Below are 20475 nucleotides of genomic sequence, written 5' to 3' on the forward strand. Positions count from 1 at the left end.
ATTGTCTCTTTGGGTTTTAATTATTGCACTTCAGCATGGCTCAGAGGACTGTAACTGTGAGAGCATACTAAAATACAGTAGGTTTGGTCTTGAAGTCTTTCATCATTAGTGTTAGAATTAGAATAACTTTGATTTTTATAATTTGAAGGCAACAGAATAGCTATTGGAATATTATAAACATATGCATATATTTTAACTTAAAAAAAATCTATATTCTTGTGGTATGGTGATAATGTTATTTTTTCTTGATTTTTCATTTTTCTTTGCTAAAAATAAAGAGTTTTTCATTATTTGAATAATGGAATGCCAGTCTACATAACCTTAGAAATTCTTTTGCTATATGCTTAGTCAGGCAACTGTGTTTTATTTTAATTGCCTAATGGGATACATTTCTTGGCCAGACTTAAGGAAGCAATTAGTAGTGCTGGTCTATGATTTGTTTCTTTCCACTTGAGCAAAGTAAATTTAGGGCTTTCTTTTCACTGCTCTGAATGATCAGTAAGAAGAATTCTTATTTAGTGAGAGAAAAAAAGTTAATGTTAAGCAAAGGGTCCTTCGGGTTTTGATTTATTGCAGTAATTAGGCAGTATTACTGCAAAAATAAGTCCATTTTACTGTCCACAAGAACTATAATCTCATGTCTGTATTAACCTCTCTATTTGACATTCTTTTTATTAGTTGTAAAAAATGGCTTGCTCTATTCAAGAACTTGTACAGCATATTTGAATTTTTATTTGGAAACTAGTTTCTGAGTGATTTTCTCTTGAACTTGTAAGGAATGTTATTTTATATGCAACTCAAGAAATGCATGTACTGATTACTCACTTTATACTAGGGAGTATGGCTTTAGAGTTGGATATGACATAATCCCTACAAGGAGCTCATAGTTCAGGGTAAAGACAGTCATGTAAATATATTCACTGTGATCGGTACAATAATATAAATATGTATGCTGTCAGGATTTTAATATCTGGCCATCACTTAACAGTTGGGCATTCTTGGGGACAGCTTATTTATTTGTCTGTGGTTTAGTTTCCATATCCACAAAGGTAATAATGGTACCACTTCATAGGAAGGGTTATTGTGAAGATTAAATGAGTTAATACATGAAAATGCTTCTAACAGAGTCAGGCACATAGTAAATGCTCAACAAATGCCATTATTACTTACAAAGCTGGCAGAGAAGGAAATAGTTAACTCTTAAGGATAGAGAGGGGGTAGGGTCTTGGGATGGTTTCCTGGAATCTAGGCTGGGTTTTGAAAGATTCATAGTAGTTGGCCAGGAAGCCAAGGGGGGAAGAAATGAAAGATAGTCTAGACTGAAGCAGCAGCTTATGCAAAAGCATGGGGCATTAAATAGCTTGGGTGTGCTGGAAATGCAAGCAGTGTATTTTGATAATGATGAAGCTTAAAGTGCAGGATGGGGGTAGTGCAATGGGATATGATGTTTGAGAAGCAGGAAGGATTCAAATCCTCAAAAAACCTACTGTCTCTTCCACTCAAAATCTTTCACTACATAGGGACATAGTGAAAGGTTTTGGGTGGAAGAGACAGTAGGTTGGCATTTTGGAAAATCACTTGATGACAGCATGGAGTAAGGATCATAGTGAATGGAAGCATAGTAATGTTAGGGGTATCTGTTGCAATAGATAAGATGAGGGAAAAGGGTTAGACTAAGGCAGTGGCAGAGGGAATGGAGAGAATAGATTGGACGAACACTTAGGACACATAAGTGGTCATATCAGTCAGAGGTCTGGAAAGAATTGGGATGAGGGAGAGGGAAAGGTCTAAGTTGACACCCAAATTTCTGGCTTGGAAGACTGGGTGTACTACTAACCAAGCTAAGGAATACATGAGGAAGATCCTCATTACAAGTATTTCTTATTGATAGGATCTGGCCTTAACACTAAAAAACATTTGGATGTTCTAGAATATTCAGACATTAGTTCTAAATATTTTGCTTCTCCCCTTTTCCCCCCTCATTTAACAATATAGTTTAAAACTTACAAGGTGACAGACTCAAAGAATAATATTTGTTTGATGTACTGGAATTTTATTTATAAGTGGATCCCTAAATAGAGCTTTAAAATCTTTTCAATATATAAAAATTTGTTGTAATGACTTTTAGTTCGTATTCCTTTTGCCTTACTTTCATAGGGTTCTGTGATAGATACAAACTAGGGCCGATTTCTACACTTTTAGCCTATAATTTTTTCTTCCTTTATTTTTACCATTCCTCATTTTGATCTTTGCAATAAATCTTAAATTATTGGATGTGTGTGTTATGAATTAGAAACTATTTAAAGGAAATAAGAAAAAAATAGACTTGGGCACATAGTAAGACAATTTTTTATTAGCTACTTTTATGTTTAGGTATTATTTTGGGGGTATGGAAGAATAAAAGATAAAGAAGGAAACTTAGAGATAGCCAATTGAATAAAAGGAAAGAGACATCAGTAATGGCATTGAAGATAAATTGCAAGTATTGAGAGGATAGGAAAATGCATCTGGTATAAATTAGAGAAGAAGGAATAAACTATAAAAAGAAAGATAAGTTATTTTATTAAGGTTGTGTCTTTGGAGGTAACCTGTATATGTAGGTACCATTGTCTTATTTATTTACTAGAGGCCTGGTACACGAAATTCATGCATGGGGGGGGGTGTGAGGGGGGGGAGGGTCTCTCTCTCGCAATCCGGGACCCCTCAGGGGATGACCAATTGCTGGTTTATGGGCCTAAACCGGCAGTTGGACACCCCTCTCACAATCCGGGATGCTGCATGCACTAGTGATCATACTTTTCACACAGGTGAAAGGCATCTTGCTGTTGTATGGGCAGCTACATTTTTTTGCCCTGATTATAAAAAGTAGTACATAACATGATCCTTCTGAGCAGTAGTACCATTTTACTCATCTTATGGGTGGAAAAACTGAAGCAGAGAGAAGTGAAGTGATTGGCTTTGTCACACAATTATAAGTGTCAGAATCAGGGCTGACCACAAAATGTGCAAGCCAGAGTCCATGCATGTCATCGCTGCATCATCCTGTTTTTTCAGTGTTAGAGTAGCCTTACCAGGTTTTAATTTTTAAATCTAAGAGACTATTCCCAATATATAGGGTAGGGTCCCTAGGCCTGGCCAGCAATCAGGGTCATCTGTGGGGCAACTGGCGGGCGGGGCGATGCGGGGGGGGGGGGGGGGGGGGGGCGGCGCTGGCACCTGCCTTGGATGGCGGCCTGGCGCCACCTGCTGGCTGGCCCTGCCCCTGATCAGTGCTACCACCGCTGTTCGCCCCCTGGTGGTCAGTGCACATCATAGTGACTGGTCGGTCCGCCGGTTGGTTAATTTGCATGTTAGGGTTTTATTATATAGGATTTTAAAAAATATATTTTTATTGATTTCAGACAGGAAAGGAGAAGGAGAGAGAGATAGAAACATCAATGATGAGAGAGAATCATTGATCGGCTGCCTCCTGAATGGCCCCTACTGGGGATTGAGCCCGCAACTCAGGCATGTGCCCTTGACCAGAATCGAAACCGGAGACCCTTCAGTCTCCAGACCGACCCTCTGTCCACTGTGCTAACCTGGCTAGGGTAGTGCCATTGTCTTTTAGAACCTTGCTTCTTAAAGTGTTTTCTGAGAAGTAGGAACATTTGCAACATCTGGGAATCATTAGACCTGCTAACTCTCAGGCCTTTCCCTACTAGACCTACTGAATCAGACCCTGCATTTTAATAAGATTCACAGTATGCATATTCAAGTTTAAGAAGCAGTATTTTTAATATATATGTATATGTGTGTATGTATATATATATATGTGTGTGTGTGTGTGTGTGTGTGTGTGTATATATATATATATATATATATATATATATATATATATTTATTTATTGATTGATTGATTTCAAGAGAGGAAGGGAGAGGGAGAGATCGAAACATCAATGATGAGAGAGAATCATTGATTGGCTGCCTCCTGCACGTCCCACACTGGGGATTGAGCTTGAAACCTGGGCATATGCCCTGACCAGGAATGGAACCATGACCTCCTGGTTCCTGGGTAGATGTTCAACCACTGAGCTACACTGGCCGGGCGAGAAGCAGTATTTTAATGTCATGTTTTAAATCTTACCAAGTGTCCATTCAGGACTTTAGGATAATGTATATTTAAAATACACTGAATTCTACATGAATTTGAAACTCAAAGAAATGAAGATGAAACTCAAAGGATTTAGAAAAGGCATAGTAATGGGAATCAGGGTATATTTTCCTAGGGAGAATGTGTTATTTCTATGATTATGGAGAAGAGAAACTTTTCCCGTGTTCTCTTGTCATAGCCATAGGGTTTGAATCTAGACATGGCAGGTAACAGGTTGAAGGTAAGGGTTTAAGGAGGCCATATTTTGAGATCTAGGCTATGAGTAAACTCACAGCACTTTGTCCTTGATCAAAAGATGGATTCTATAGATTAGAGGGTTTGGGATTTCTGCTTTCTTTTTGTTGCCATTTATCATATTTAGCCTTTGCCCTGATTGATGCAGCATGATTTCCCTCAGCTCAACAGGGTCCACTTCCTGATACTTTCATGGTGTAGTGTTCTAGAATTTAAGTCAGGAACAAAAACCAGAATGACCCTGCATTGCGAGATCCTGTTCCTCATCACTCCTTGATTGCCAGGTAGAACTCTGGCAAACTTGGAGATAGAAGTTTCTATCTCCTACTCTTATGGTTGTCCCCAAGTCATTTAATTATTAATCTCTCTTAACTAATGTAGCTGTTGGCAAGTGTTGAGACTGGCCACTGGAGATGAGCTTGAGAGAAAGAGACTGTAGTTTATCGTAGTTTATTTCTTATTCTATTCTTTTATCATTGGCAGGCTTTTAGACTTCTGAGAGAAGTCTTCACATATGAGCACTCAATGGCTGTTCAGGTACTGAAGGAAACTAGTTGAAAATTGGCATGTTGTAGTTTTGATAATTTAGGTTGTAGAATCTAATTCAAGTAGAACCTCCCTAACTTTTTTTTTGAAACATATTTTATTGATTTTTTACAGAGAGGAAGGAAGAGGGATAGAGAGCTAGAAACATCGATGAGAGAGAAACATCGACCAGCTGCCTCCTGCACACCCCCCACCGGGAATGTGCCCGCAACCAATGTACATGCCCTTGACCGGAATCGAACCTGGGACCTTTCAGTCCGCAGACCGACGCTCTATCCACTGAGCAAAACCGGTTTTGGCAAACCTCCGTAATTTTTGATAAAGAACCATTATGTATGAGCATGTATTTTAGATTTCTGTGTATATGTCTACATCACCTAAACATATAATGTATTTTATGTTCTTATATTTTTTTTATCTAATTCTTAGTTATGGCATTCAAAAAGTATGTTTTTCTTAAAAAGGCATAAATATATTTGTTTTTGATTTTTCTGTCACATAAGAATTTCTTGTTTTTAAATAGTTTTAATTATAATTTATTTTAAAAATAGATAAAATAATCACATGGTTCAAAATTCTAGAGGTATAAAAAGGTGTATATATATCCTTCAAAGTAACACCTCGTATTTTTTCATTATTCCACACCTCTCTGCAAACCTTGTGACCTCAGGATTTGAAAAGTAAAAAAAGTAGCTCTTTCCAGTGCTTAACTTTGTAATGCTGGCCTGTTGAGTAAATATAAATACTCCTTAATCAGATGTTCTAAGCTATCTGTAACTGAACCCAATTTAACATTCCAATTGGACATCAGGATGCTACATGCACTTTAAGTATTAACTTGAGTTTATGAAGTCCAAATTACATTAGTAAGTAATTCAGATCCACTTCTGAATCTGGGTGGATTAAGCAAGCATTTCTCTGTTGACCATCTAGTAGAGTTAGACAGAGGTACATCAGCCTTGATGTGAAGAACCTACTTTTGAAATACATTTTAAGAAAAGAAGGGAGGGAAGGATGGAGGGAGGGAGGAAGAAGAGGAGGAGGCGGGGGGGAAGAGAGAGAGAGAGAGAGAGAGAGAGAGAGAGAGAGAGAGAGAGAGAGAGAGAGAGAGAGAAACATTGATGTGAGGGAGATACATCGATCAGTTGCCTCTGCACTCATTCACACTAGGGATCAAACCAAAAACCTAGGCATGTGACCTGACTGGGAATTGCACCTGTGACCTTACGGTACAGGAGACAATGCTCCAACCAATTGTGCCACACTGGTAAGGGGAAAGTTTTGACAAATATATATACCTGTGTTACTGGAAATAAATGTTTTTGAATGTATAGTTCACAGGATTTAATAATGGATTAGATATGATATAAAGTGAGAGAGAAATCAGTAATGATTATAGTTTTTTTGGCCTGAGCCACCAGATGAATATAGTAATTACAGGGATGGGGAACACTTGGGAAGGACAAGGTTTGGCATGAAAGAGAAATCAAGAATTGGCTTTGCTTTTCTTAAAATTTGGGACATCCGGATGGAGGTCTTAATTGAGCAGTTAATTATAAGAGTCTCGAGCTCAAGGGAGAGAGGAGGCTGTAGTCACTTAGTACAGTCATGTGTCACTTAACTATGGGGACACCTTCTGAGAAATGCACCATCAGGCAAAGTTGTTTTGTGAACATTATAGAGTGCACTTAAACAAACCTAGTTGTTATAGCCTCCAATATATACTAAGGCTATTTGGTATTGCTCTTAGGCTGCAAACCTGTACAGCATGTTTCTATATTGAATACTAGGAATTTGTAACACAGTGGTAAGCATTTGTGCACCTAAATGTATCCAAACATAGAAAAGGTACAGTAGAGATACAGTATAAAAGATAAATGCTTCACCTGTGTAGGGTACTTATTATGAATGGAACATATAGGAGTAGAAAATGCTCTGGATTAGTCAGTGAGTGAGTGGTGAGAGTGTGAAGGCATAGGGCATTACTGTACACTACTGTAGATTTTATAAACACTACTCCACAAGCGCCCCTCCCCTTCCTTCCGATAGGGTCAGAAATAGAACATAGAAGTTGTCAATGCTGCTCCCTGACTAGGGTAGGGGTGTGGACCGGGTTGATTGGAAATATTGAGGATAAACAGTCTGGGTAAGGTGTAGATCACCATAATAGTGACTATCAGGAGACAGTGAAAGGTGACCTGAGTAGAAATGAGAAATTGAGATGGAAAGATAAAGGATCACAGTGTATTGTCATGGCAATTTAGTTTGGGCTATTGCATGTTGGAAGGGTGATCTGATTAAGGAACTTGTGGTATTCATTAAAAAAAAAAAAAGGTGTGTTTAGTATTGAGAGTGTGTAGAATTGAGAACTCAATATTTTGTCTTTGAAATTTGGTTTTGGTTCCATTGACCCTGTCTGGCACAAAGGATTTTGTCTGGCATTGAATTGATGGGAAAAAAATACAATTTATCTATGCATTAAAACCTGAAAATATTCCCAAAGTATAGGGATAGGCTGGCTCCACACTACCAAAGCAATATTCCCAAAGTATAAGGATAGGCTGGCTCCACACTTGTACTAAAGTGGCAGTGGCACTTCATACTTGTTAAGGTAACTCCTGTGGACCTGTGTCCTCCCTCAACAAAGAATTTACAACAATGTACTCTGAAACCATCAAGTAGAATTAATTTGCCAACATTTGTGTGTGTGTGTGTGTGTGTGTCTGCATGTGTGCGCATGTATACTATGATGAACGTAATATTTAGGATATAATTTTTTTTTAAAATATATTTTATTGATTTCTTACAGAGAGGAAGGGAGAGGGATAGAGAGCTAGAAACATCAATGAGAGAGAAACATCGACTAGCTGCCTCCTGCACACCCCCTACCGGGGATGTGCCTGCAACCATTGTACATGCCCTTGACCGGAATCGAACCTGGGACCTTTCAATCCGCAGGCCGACGCTCTATCCACTGAGCCAAACCGGCTTCGGCAGGATATAATTTTTATGACAGTTTTTCTTTAAATTTTTTTCCCCCTGTCATAATTTTTTAAATGAACCCATGGAGTAAATTGTATCTTTTGGTAGTGTGTAATTCTCTTACCTTATTTTGGTATCAGGTCTTCGTTTATGTATTTTTTTAATATATTTTTATTGATTTCAGAGAGGAAAGGAGAGAGATAGGGAGAAACATCAATGATGAGAGAGAATCATTGACCGGCTGCCTCCTGCACGCCCCACACTGGGCATGAAGCCTGCAGCTATGTGGGCATGTGCCCTAACTGTGAATTGAACTGTGATCTCCTGGTTCACACAGGTCAGCACTCAACCTCTGAGCCATGCTGGTTGGGCTTGGTTTATGTATTTTTAAAGTTGATTTTTAAAATGAAATTTTAAGAGATTATGTGAAGAAGTTCTACTCTTAAGGTTTAGTTTAGTTTAGTTTCACATTAGTTTTGCAGTTGATTGACTTTAATGCTCAGAGAACTTAAAAAAATGTGCTATTGATGCATCAAATGTGTTTGTTCTAATTTTGTGGAAAATTTCAACAAAAGTGTCACTGAAGTAGTTCACTGCATGATATAAAAATAGTCCAGTGTGCTGAAGAAAAAATTGTACAAGCATTTTGAACTGAATGCTCAATAGGGATATTCATATCCTGCATCAGGGCTTTTGCATATATATTTTTTTGCATGTGCCCTTGACCGGAATCGAATCCGGGACTCTTCAATCCGCAGGCCAACACTCTATCCACTGAGCCAAACTGGCTAGGGCTGCATATTTTTTAAAAGGAGTGGGATTGAGTTTGTGAAATGGGGGCAGTAAAATTACTACAGGCTGTCAATGTCAGTATTTGCTTGTCTTATTTTTCACTGTTATAGTGATATTTTTAGACAGCTTTGCTAATAAACTTTCTTTGGTAAGATTTTCTTTGGTAAATTTGATCTGTTAACATTTTTTCCAGGTGTTATTGATCCCAGTGTTTTTATTTTTAAAATACTTTTAAAATAACAAAACACTTAAGTATGATTTTAATACCTCAAAAACAACAAAAAAGATTGACTTTAATGAAAGGAAGTTATCATATTAAAAGTTGATACTTTGCCAATGTCCAAAAGAGTTTGTCAGCTTTAGAATTTAAAATAACACTATGTTGACTAATTTAGGGATATAAATAGAACAGAGATAGTCTTAGAGGAGTGAAAGTACATATTACCAGGTACTTAGGAGGAGTTACCATTGGACACTGGACTTGGTTCTGAGTTTACTGGCAGCTAAGGCAAAAAGGAAAGCACATTGACTCACATAATATTCTTTTTAGCTAATTAATTTGCAGGGACTTTGCTTAGAACTTAATTCAGAGGATTTTTATTATGAAAAAAATATGAATGGCATTTGAGATAGTCTTCACCTACAAAAGACTCAGACTGTTAAATTAGATAATACTTATATCACTATAATATATAATCTTTATAAAGACCCTTTATGAGAGAATATGACCAAGGGACCTAATTTTCTGATTATCTAATTTAAATCAAGGGTACAATTTATTTAGAAAAATAAATACTTAACATAAGTTATCAAGTTCTGTGTTGTTCAGTACAGAAGCAACTTACCACATCCAGCAATTTACATCTAAATTTAAATTAATTTTATTTAAATTAAATTAAAAATTCAGTTCCTCAGGCACATTAGCTACATATCAAGTACTCACTAGCCACATGTAGCTAGGGGCTACCCTATTGGACAGTGCAGATGTGGAACAATTCTATCATCGCAGAATATTTTATTGGATAGTGTTGTTTAGCTATTCCTCTCAAACTGGCTGATTTCAGAATCACTAGAGCCCTTTGCAAATACAGAGATTTCCATGCCTATGAGAAATTGCAGATTTTTGTAAGTCTGGAATGGTGCTGGCAAATCTGTCATTTTAGAAGTTTCCTAATTGCTTAAAATCATCAAGCCAGGTTTTAGAACTATCATATTTATGATTCTTTCTCAAGTATCTGTCTGAAGTAAAGTTTTTGCAGATGCTGGATGATAATTCCTGTTGGTACTTCAGACATGTTTATTGAGTCAAAAATTTGAATTGAATTTTCTTCCTTTGGTTGTTTTGTAGTGTGTGTGTGTGTGTGTGTGTGTTAAAGTGAGAACAGTGTATTTAATCTATGTCACATATAAAGCTGTCAAATTAATATAAATATTTTAACAGCTTCATTCATTTGATTAAAAAAATTGGTTTGTTGTCTTCATTGAAGCAAGGACTATTGGGGAGTGGGTCACTTCTCAAGTATTTGCACTGTTATACTTTCAGACAACATCTCTGGATCTACTGCTTTTTTTCTCTGAAGAATGCCTCCTTTCTCCAATTTTCCTATTGCCACTGCCTTTGTGGCATCCTTTGCCATCTTTTGCCAAGGCCCATAGTTCCCCAACTGCACTTTTGGAGTCTATAAGGCACTGCAGAGAACTCACAAGTGTACCAAGAGATGCTTAAAAATTTTGAGGGAAACACAGCAACATCTGTTGGAAGCCACACAAACTTCTAGCTTGAGGTAGTTCATTTTCAAAATTGGATTGCTACATTCCTTTCAATGATACCATATTTTTACAAAGCAGAGTTTTTAGTAGTTGCTATGACAAAATGCAAGTACTATGTGAAAATCTACATGGAATAGACAAAGAGGAAGGCAGTGTCCAATTTGATCTTAAGGTTTGAGAAGTTGTGCAGTGCCCAACACAGGTGCTAAGTTATTAGGACATACATCTTAAGTTGTTTGAACCTGATTACTTAGTAAACAAAATGGTTAGGTATGTCTTTTGGCCTGTGAAAAACTTACTGACACATTAACTTTCCTAGCCTCTTCTGGTCCTTTGTCTATTTTATTGCCATAGTTATCCTTTTAAAATGAACCTTCCAGCTTCCCCCTTTGTTTATAGGATACTGGTAATGTAGTAATTTTAATCTTTTAAATCTGTATTCTCTTTTACTTACCACCATTCCTCTTAAGTTTCCAAAATCTTGTTTCCTTGAAACATTATCTTTCTTCTCTATCTCCTTCCAAAAATAGTTAAAGGCAAAGAGAATGTAGTAATAGTCTATCTCAAAGTAACTTTATTGAAACTGAATTGATTCATGTAGTAACTGAGTTCAGAAATGAGTTTAATGGTTCTGCTTTAATTTGAAGAGTACTCTGATTTATAAAATAATCTTCTAAATATTGGTTCCTTTATTTTTTAAACTTTTTATTGAAATTATTTTATGATTACAGAAGAGTTGCAAAGATAGTATAGAAGTGGAACTGCTGGGTCATGTGGTTTCTTTTTGAGGAACTGCCAAACCCTTTTCCAAAGTGGCTGCCATCATTATATTTTACTAGAGGCCCAGTGCATGATTGAATCATGCACGTGTAGGGTCCCCTACATGTTTTTGCTTTCGATCACGGGGGAGCTGGGTGCCTGTCCGCTGGTGCCTGAGTGGACAGGCACCCAGCTCCCACGCTTTTGCTTTCGATGGCGGGGGAGCTGGGTGCCTGTCTGCTGGTGCACCAGGCCTTTCAGAAGCCTCTGGCGCGGCGAAGGCTTCTGAAAGGCCTGTGCCTGAGCGGACAGGCACCCAGCTCCCACACTTTTGCTTTTGATCGCTGGTGCACCAGGCCTTTCAGAAGCCCCCAGCGCGGCGGAGGCTTCTGAAAGGCCTGGTGCCTGAGTGGACAGGCACCCAGCTCCCACGCTTTTGCTTTCGATCGCGGGGGAGCTGGGTGCCTGTCTGCTGGTGCACCAGGCCTTTCAGAAGCCTCCGCCCCGCCGGAGGCTTCTGAAAGGCCTGGTGCCTGAGTGGACAGGCACCCAGCTCCCCCGCTTTTGATGGTCCGCGGTGGGACGTGAGCTCGCAGCCCCAGAGGCCCCTTCTGTGCTACAGCACAGCCATGGCACAGACGCTGAGCTCGAGCCACCGCTGGCGACGCGAGCTCAGCATCCCGCCGGCCCAATCGGCCACCCCGGCCACCCCGAGTCCCGCGCCTCCTGGCCAATCGCGGGCATAGCGAAGGTACGGTCAATTTGCATATTTGTCTATTATTAGGTAGGATTTTTTAAAGAGTAAGCCTTTTTTTATGTAAAGAGCACATTAGAAACCTGTAGTTTTTATTATTTTTAAATTTTTCAATATATTTTTATTGATTTTAGAGAGGAAGAGAGAGAGAGAAACATCAGTGATGAGAGAGAATCATCGATCGGCTGTCTCCTGCATGCCCCCCACACTGGGGATCGAGCTGCAAGTCAGGCCTGTACCCTTGACAGGAATCGAACCCAAGACCCTTCAGTCCACAGGCCGACACTCTCTCCACTGAGCCAAACTGGCTAGGGTGGCTGCATCATTTTATATTCCCACTAGCAACATATGAGGGTTCCAAATTTCTTCACATTCTCACCAGCACACCTTATTTGTTTTATTTTAGCCATTCTAGTGGTATATCATTGTGGTGAGTTGTTTATATTTTTAGCATTGCATTGTAAGTTTTTAGAATATATTTTAGATATTAGTTAGACATATCAGATAGGTGGTTTACAAATAATTTCTCTCATTCAGTGAGTTGTCTTTTCATTTTCTTGGTGGTGTCTTTTGGTGCACAAAAGTTTTAAATTTCATGAAGTTTCATTTGCCTATTTTTTATTGTATTACTTGTGCTTTAGTGTTGTATCTAAGACTATTTTGAGTTAATTTTTGTGTATGGTATAAGGAAGGGGTCCAACTTCATATTTTTGCATGTGAATATCCAGTTATTCTAGCACTGTTTATTGAGTCTGGGTATATTTTTCCTGTCTCTTTTTGCACAAATGAGCAGATATATGTATTTTTTCCCTTATTTCTTCTCTTTTACATAAAGGGATAGGAAAGTACTATTGGTATTCTGTTTCACTTTGCTTTTCATTTAGCAGTATATGTTGGAAATCATTCCATATCATTTTGTAGATATGATTCTCCATCCAATAGTGATACATTATTATTACCTAAAGTCCATAGTTTACATTAGGGTTCACTCTTTATGTTGTGCACCTATGGGTTTTAACAAATATATAATGACATGATCCCATAACAGTATCATACAGAATAGTTTCACTGCCCTAAAAATCTCCTGTATTACACCTATTCATTCATTTCTCCCTTTTCTTGAGTTCTGCCAACCACTGAATTTTCTATTGTCCCCGTAGTTTTGCCTTTTCCAGAAAGTCATATAGTTGGAATTATACAATACATAACTGTTTTAGGTTGGATTCTTTCACTTAGTAATATCCATTGAAAGTTCCTCCATTTCTTTCTAACACTGAGTAGTATTACATTGTGTGGATATGCCACAGTTTGTTTACCCATTCATCTATTGAAGGACGTGTTTGTTGCTTCCAAGTTTTTTTGTTTGTTGTTGTTTTGTTTGTTAATTCTCACCTCATTGATCTCTAGAGAGAGTGGAAGGGCGGGGGAGAGACAAACATCAATGTGAAGAGAGACGCATCAATTGGTTACCTCCTGCATGTGCTCCAACATGGGTGGGGGGACTGAGCCCACAACCCAGTTACATGCCCTTGATTGGGAATTGAACCCATGACCCTTCAATCCGTGGGCCAACGCTCCAACCACTGAGCCAAACTGGCCAGGGTACTTCCAAGTTTTGGTAGTTATGAATGAAGCATCTGTAAGCATTCGTGTACAGGTTTTTGTGTGGGACATAAGATTTCAGCTCATTTTGATAAATACCAAGGATCACAATTTCTGTATCATATGGTAAGTATATAATTAGTTTTGTAAGAAACTGCTAAACTATCTTCCAAAATGCCTGTATCATTTTGCTTTCCTATCAGCAATGAATGAGAGTTCTTTTTGCTCCATATTCTCACCTGAATTTGATGTTGTCAGCGCTTTGAATTTTCACCATTCTAGTAGGTGTGTAGTGGTATTTCATTTTAATTTGTGATTCCCTAGTAACATATGATTTTGAGCATCTTTTCATATGCAATATATCTTCTTTGGTGAAATGTCCAGATCACTTTCCGAATTTTTAAAATTGGGTTGCTGTTTTCTTATTGTTGAATTTTAACAGTTCTTTGTATATTTAGGATAACAGTCCTTTACCAGATATATGTTTTGCAAATATTTTCTCCCAATTTGTGGCTTGTCTTTTCATTCTCTTAATAACATCTTGTACAGAGCATAAGTTTGTAATTTTAATGAAGTCCGACTTACCAACCTTTTTTCTTTCATGGAATATGCTTTTGGTGTTGTGAAAGGTATAAGGTCTTTGTATAGATTCATTCCAGTACAGTTGGTTGAAAAGACTGGCCAGTGTGGCTCAGTTGGTTAAGCATCCTCTGATGCACTGAGAGGTCACACGTTTTTAAACTGGTCTAATAGGTAGTGAAACATAGGAGCATCTAATGGACTGTGTAAAACACCATAGTACGAATTAGACTTATGATTACCGTATTTTCCGGCGTATAAGATTTTCCTGGGTTAAAAAGTCATCTTATACACTGGAAAATACAGTAGTCCAATATATCTAATCCATTATATCTAATCCCATCAATATAGTCCAATATACCGTATTTTCCAGTGTATAAAATGACTTTTTAACCCAGGAAAATCTTATACGCCCAGTCGTCTTATACGCCGGAAAGTACGGTAATATCACTGGATGACAGAAGGAAAAGGAGCAGATGACTTCAAAGTTATAAGGGAAAATCATTTTGAATCTAGAATTCTCTATCCATCCAAGCTTTAAAACTAAACACTATGCAGATTCTTTAACATTTTTTCCAGCTTAAAATACACTTTCTATATTGTACTCTGATGCTAGGGCTGAGGCTGTGCAAAGTATATTTCTCAGACTATATTGGGTGTCTTGCTATTAGTTTCTGCCATTAGGAGACTGGCAAGAAGAAAGGGGAAAAGGGACTTCCTACCTGTTTTATATCATACTAGAGGCCTGATGCATGAAATTCATGCAAGAGTAGGCTTCCTTCCCCCGGCTGCCGGCACTGGCTTCCCTCTGGCACCCGGGACGCGGGCTTCCCTCCGGCTGCCGGCAGGCACCCGGGACCTGGGCTTTCCTCGCAGCCCTGGCTTCGTCCAGAAGGTCATCCAGGACTCCGGTCTAATTAGCATATTATGCTTTTATTATTATAGCTAAGTGGAATCATACAATCCTTTTGTGTCTGGCTTCTTTCACTTAATCAGTTAACTGCCATGATATTTTGAACTTAAATAAAAAAGGTCTTACGCTTGCATCTATAGACGCTTATGGTGTACATATAGTTAACATAATGTCTTCAAGATTCATCCATGTTGTAATATGTGTCAGAATTTCATTCCTTTTTAAGGCTGAATATATCCCATTGTACATATATACTACATTTATCCATTTCAGGGTAAGGATTACATTGTATGTAAATAAGGTTTGTCCATTCATCCGTTGATGGATGCTTGGGTTGTTTTCACCTTTTGGCTTTTTTTTTTTTTTTTTAAATATATTTTATTGATTTTTTACAGAGAGGAAGAGAGAGGGATAGAGAGTTAGAAACATCGATGAGAGAGAAACATCGATCAGCTGCCTCCTGCACACCCCCTACTGGGGATGTGCCCGCAACCAAGGTACATGCCCTTGACTGGAATCGAACCTGGGACCCTTGAGTCCGCAGGCCGACGCTCTATCCACTGAGCCAAACCGGTGTCGGCACCTTTTGGCTATTATAAATAATGCTGCTATGAACATGGTGCTTAACTTTTGGGGGAACCACCAAACTGTTTTTCTCAGTGCCTGCATCATTTTACATTCCCACCAGACATGCACAAGGGTTCCAATTTCTCGGTGTCCTTGCTAACACTTAGTGACTTTTCTCTTCCCTCCCCCCTCCTCTCTGATTCCCTCCCCTCTCTTTCCTTTCTCTCTCTTTCCTTCCTCCTTCCTTCCTCCCTCCCTCCTCGCCCCCCCCTCTTTCCTTTCTCTCTCTCTCCTTCCTCCTTCTTTCATCCCTCCCTCCTTGCCCCCGCTTCTTTCTTTATATTTTCTTTCTTTCTTTCTTTTTTTTTTTTTTTAGGAGAGCCATCCTTATGAGTCTGAAAAGCGGTATCTCATTTTGGTTTTGATTTTCATTTCTGTAATGGTTAGTGATATTGAGCATCTTTTCAAGTGCATTCTGTATATCTTCTTTGGAGAAATGTCTGTTCAAGTCAAGTGCATTGCCCATTTTTTAATTGATTGGGTTTTTGTTGTTGTTAAGTTGTAGGAGTTCTTTATATATTCTGAATATTAATTCCCCTTATCAGATAACATGATTTGCAAATATTTTCTCTCATTTTGTTGCTCTTTTACTCTGTTAATACTGTTTCTTGATATACAAATGTTTTAAATTTTAATGAAATCTGCATGCCTGCTTTGTGGGCATGCAGGTGGTTAAATGATTTTATGAGTGCTATTCACATCCTAGAAGTTGTTAAGGACAAAGCAGGATCTTATGAGGAAATCTGCTCTTATGTGATCCAGAAACTGAGACCAACTTTAAATGCACTGGGAATCTCCATTCCAGAGGAACTGGGCCTTGACAAAGTATAAACCCCATCTATTGACTTCCCAAAGATTTACTGATAATGCTCCTTGAGTGTAAACAACCACCTGAATATACTGATAACATACAATCTTGTTTGAACAGGTTTTCCTTTATTGAGTACCAAACCATTTAATGGTACCATGAACTTTAATAAAAAGGAAATGGAAAAAAAAGTTAATATTTATTGATATATAAAAGTTTTAAGTAGTTAATGTTCCTTGATATACAGAAGTTTTAGATAGTTAATAGTGTTTCTTGATATAAAAATTTTAAATTTTAATGAAGTCCAATGTATCTACTTTTTCTTTTGTTGCTGTACTTTTGTCATATCAAAGAATTCATTGCTAAATCTAATGTCATGGTATTTTTGCCCTATTTTTTCTTAGAGTTTTCTAGTTTTAGATCTTATATTTAGGCTTTCTGAGTTTTGAGATCCATGTTGAGTTAATTTTTAAATATGGGGTGAGGTTAAAAAGGTAGGACAAGGTAGAAGAGGATGAACCTGCAAAGAGGAAGAAGTGGACAAGTGTCAATGTTGTTAAGAAGTCGAATTAGACGAGGAACCCTGAAAAATGTATATTACATTTAGCAACATGGAAGAGACAGAATGAAAAGCATTCTCATGTTCTTTGAACAAGGGTCTAAGTTGTACGCAGCATATATACAGTGTAGGAAATTATATTAGAAGATTGGTAGAGGTCATTTTGAAGAAGGCTTTGAGTTTGAATTTTATTCTCTGGGCAGCAGTAAGACATAAAAAAGGATAATGAAATAATTCTTTCATGGGGGGAGTATAATGGCAGAGAGTATAGTAATTCTTTTCATGGGGAGGAGTATAATGTATTTCAAAAATTAAAGAGGTATAATGTAGGTCATTAGTTCTAGGGGAACTAGTTCCTAGTTGGTGCTAATCTTTGGTCCTAGAAGTAAATAAAAATATCTTGACTATTGAATATATCAACTATACTCAGCTTCTTGTAGGGGTATATCTAAAAGTAACTCATCCCTGTTTCTTTTTGGTCATGACTAGACTGTATTGAATCTGAGTTATTTTAAGCTGAGGACCAGACTGCTGATTGATAGGTGTTATTTATGTGCCTGAAAGTCATCAAGAAGTGCTATTATTTTCTGTTTTGCTGTGCAGAAACTAGTTCTAGGTGTTTTCTTCAACCTTGGGAATATTTATTTGGAAGCTCGCTACTTCAGGATCACCTTAATGTAAGGTGATCCTGAAGATAAGATTATTCTCCACCACCAGTATTTTCCCAATTAGAAGGTCCATTAAAAATTTTTGTTTTTTGCTAACTAATAGGGATAGAGGTGAAATAGTCAAATGGCTACTTATATTTGATATAATAATTTAACTGTACATATATAAACTCAAAATCTATAAAATTATATATAAAAATACAATAAATTCCATCAAATCTCTTAAAAGTTTTCTTAAGATACATTTTTATTTGGTTTTTATAATTTCAGATATATAAAAGTTGAAAAGTAGTACAAAGAACTCCTGTATACTCTTCTCCTAGATTTCCCATTTACTTTATCATTCTCTGTATATGTACATATATATGTGTGTATGCATGTACATACATTTTATCCAGGCTCATTTGAGAATAAATTGCAGATATGATGACTCTAAATCCTTCAATGTATATTTTTTAAAAATAGACAGTGTCTTACATAAACACTACACAGTCATCAAAATCAGGAAATTAACATTGGTACAATGCTATTACCTAATCTACAGACCTTATTCAGATTCCACCATTTTTCCCAATAATGTCCTTCATATTAAAACTAGTGAAAGGAAATTAATTAGAAGGTGGCTGGCAGGGCAGGAGTGGGCAAGATGGGCTGGACATACCCTGGAGCCAACCTCCTGCGGTCCATCCCCAGCCAACTACACCTGGGGCGGTGCCGGGACTCGAAGAGCATCTGCAGAGTGAGTGGGGTCCCTCTGGGCAGGTGGGGTCCCTCGGCCTGGCCTGTGGGGGTCAGGCCAAAACTGGCTGTCAGACATCCTCCTAGGGGTCCCGGCGTACGAGAGGGCACTCTGCAAAGTTGCTGTCATACAGGGTGTGGAACGCAAAGTGTGCAATAAACCAGATTCAGGGCTGACAGTGCCCCAGCAACAACATGACCCATGGCTGAAGGTGGAATCGTGCAGCCCCGCAAGGCTCCCTCCTCTCTGGTTTCAGGGTGCGGCACCTGAGAACCACTGCTGCCAAGTCACTGCAGCTTGGAAGCTCCTGCATTGAGCGTCTGCCCCCTGGTGGTCAGTGCGTGTCATAGTGACCAGCCAGACGGATAGAGGGACACTTAGCATGTTATCCTTTTATAGCTAGACTAGTAGCCCATTTGCAGGAAAAATCCTGCAAGCGGCCGCTGTGGCCGCATGCGCTGCCGCTGCCGCCGCTGTTGCGGCCACCACACCTGCACCCGCGCGCCTCTGCCACCCGCCCTGCTGCGCCCTGCTCCGCCCCGCCCCGCCCCGCCAGGGCTTTCCCTCTGGCAGCCATCTTGCTTTCCGCTTTTCCTCCGTCTTCCTTCTAAGTTGTCTTCAGTCTTCACTCCTCCCTCCCCCAGCGTATGCAAATTAACCGCCATCTTTGTTGGGTAATTTGCATACTCGCCCTGATTGGCTGGTGGGCGTGGCTTTGGCTGGTGGGCGTGGCTTGGGTGTAGCGAAGGTGCGGTCAATTTGCATATTACTATTTTATTAGGTAGGATAACAAATTTTTGCCATGGCCCGTGTGGCTCACTTGACTGGGCATTGTCCTGTGCACCATAAAGGTTGCTGGTTCAATTCCCTGTCAGGGCACACGCCTGGGTTGGAGCCTTGATTCCCAGTAGGGAGCGTGCAGGAGGCAGCCCATCAAAGTTGCAATCTCACATCCATGTTTCTCTTTTTTCCCTTCATCTTTCTAAAAATTAATAAAAAATATATAAAAAACCAATTTTTTTCTGGTGTAGGATTTTAATTAGGACACATATTACACTTAATTGTCATGCTTCTCTTAAAGCAATTTTTTTCAAACTCTGCATGTATCTTTGACATCAGTATTTTCACCCTCACTAGAGCTATTGTTTGAGTCATCTAGCCTAACTTTTTAGAGATTATTATTTCACTTCTCTTTCTTTGAGATACAGCACTCTTTGATTCTAATTAATCATTGTAATGTCATTGGAAACGTTATCACAGGCTTCAAATAAATTCATTAAATAATAAAACATTAAAACACTTATTTTTCTCAGTTATCACATGTGTATATTTGGATTTATACATGATAACTTTTTACTGTATTGCTTTTATAGTTTTTTTTTTAACTAAAAAGCTTGTTTATTATTCTGCAACGGAGAATTCATATTTTTAATTCATTTATTCTCTTGGTAGACCCATCTAAAATTTTAAAATTAATATTGGTTGGGTTTACAAACTCTGCATGTATCTTTGACATCAGTATTTCCATCAGATGTGTCTTCTCTAAACACCACTTTGTTCATATAATGAAATAATTAGTAAAATAGTTGTAACACTATGTACCAGTATAGGCATTTTCTTCCCCTTTAAAGAAATGATATCAAGATAATCTAAGAATAGCTTTGTAGAGAAGCAGATTAATTTATTTTACAGCAACTGAAAATGAAAATATCTGATTTGGACAAAAACTTGTGGTAATCTGAAAGGCAAAGATAAAATCACAAACCAAATAATAATATGCACATGTATTCCTTGTGAAAGGTCAAATATTGGTCTTAAAAACAAATCTTATGGTTGGATAATGTCATAGGTTGGATGTTATAGACATAATATGAAGTATGTGACTAGTATAAATAATTTAAATAAACAAGCTAAAATCTATGCTTATAAATAAACTAGAGGCCCAGTGCATGATTAAATCATGCACGTGTAGGGTCCCCTAGGCCTAACC

The 20475-nt window shown here is 38.2% G+C and overlaps 1 protein-coding gene across 11 annotated transcripts in view; it reads left to right on the forward strand.

Annotated features, from left to right (window-relative positions):
* Nucleotides 1-20475, forward strand: part of EHBP1 (EH domain binding protein 1) — a 415903-nt gene that overhangs the window by 86457 nt on the left and 308971 nt on the right. The window lies entirely within an intron of this gene.

This window comes from Cnephaeus nilssonii (genome assembly GCF_951640355.1).
Source record: "Cnephaeus nilssonii genome assembly, chromosome: 15".
In the NCBI taxonomy this organism is placed as follows: Eukaryota; Metazoa; Chordata; class Mammalia; order Chiroptera; family Vespertilionidae; genus Cnephaeus; species Cnephaeus nilssonii.